Source organism: Aplysia californica, unplaced genomic scaffold (assembly GCF_000002075.1).
Source record: "Aplysia californica isolate F4 #8 unplaced genomic scaffold, AplCal3.0 scaffold00936, whole genome shotgun sequence".
NCBI classification, from domain to species: Eukaryota; Metazoa; Mollusca; class Gastropoda; order Aplysiida; family Aplysiidae; genus Aplysia; species Aplysia californica.
Genome location: NW_004798206.1, coordinates 236,686 through 237,855, shown reverse-complemented (window position 1 = coordinate 237,855; position 1,170 = coordinate 236,686).

Sequence of the window (1,170 nt, the reverse complement as noted above, 5' to 3'; positions counted from 1 at the left end):
ATCAACAGCAAAAACAACACGACCGCCAGTTCTGGAAGATGGAGGACCTTCATCACCGAGGACAGGAGAGAATAGGGAGTGTAGACATCATGGAAACAGATAGAAAAGGATGCTCAGGACAGGCTTCGCTAGAGTAATGTTGTTGATGGTCTGTACTCCACTGGGAGTTAAAAAGGGCAAGAGAGAGATAGAAGCATGATCCACATGTTCTGGTTTTTTGGACAAGAGCGGAACGGAATAAACCACGATAATCACATCATATGGAAGTCTCAACGTGCCGGGAATTTTAAGAAAAGGTGTGTCCGCTGTTAGTTTATCTTTCTTTTGTTTCGTTGTTGTTGCTTTTGGGTTTTTTTAAGTTTATTTGTTTGGTGTTGTCTTTGTTTGTTTGTTTTTTGTTGTTTTTTGTTTTGTTTTGTTGTTTTGTTGTTTTTTGTTTGTTTTTGTTTTTTTGGGGGGAGGGTTATTCCGCAGTGGCCAGATTCCAGTGTGATGCGGTGGGCACCCAACATGTCTAGAAAATTCTTTGTATGGTTGCGAGAAAGGTTTTTGGAACCCCCCATAAGCCCAAAATTTACAAAAAAATTATTACAACATCATAAACATCCACTCACCACTAACAACCCAGACTGGTAAAAAGCATATGTTACGGAAACAGCAACAAACAGAAGCCAATGGAAACAACCCCCAAACTTTCAAACAGTTGAAACTCGAAGTTGAACAGAACGTCCAAAGAATCGAACCAGACACGATAGTTTTGTTTTGATTTAGTAAGAGTTTTACGGCACTTGCAATACAATAAGGTCATATAAGTGCCGACGATTAGAGGTGTTAAAAGAACAAACACAAAAAAGAAGGAGGGGAGAAAAGGACGATAGATATTTGATAGGAAAGAAGGAGCAAAACACACTAGAGCACCCTCCAACCACCCACCCAGATACGAGTTTATCGGAGAAAACGGCTAAACCTCTTAAAACATAATTTATAGTTGACCATAAAGCACTGGATGCAAGCAATGTTACGTCCTTTGAAGAGAAGTGAAGAATTGTTTGCCCCAGCATGGCCATCCTACTATGTTCCTGGTTTTCAGCTCGGTTGACATTTTTTATCATCAGCCCGTATGCACTGTCCTTTATCGTTAATGTAGTTGCGTTTACAAATACTCTCATG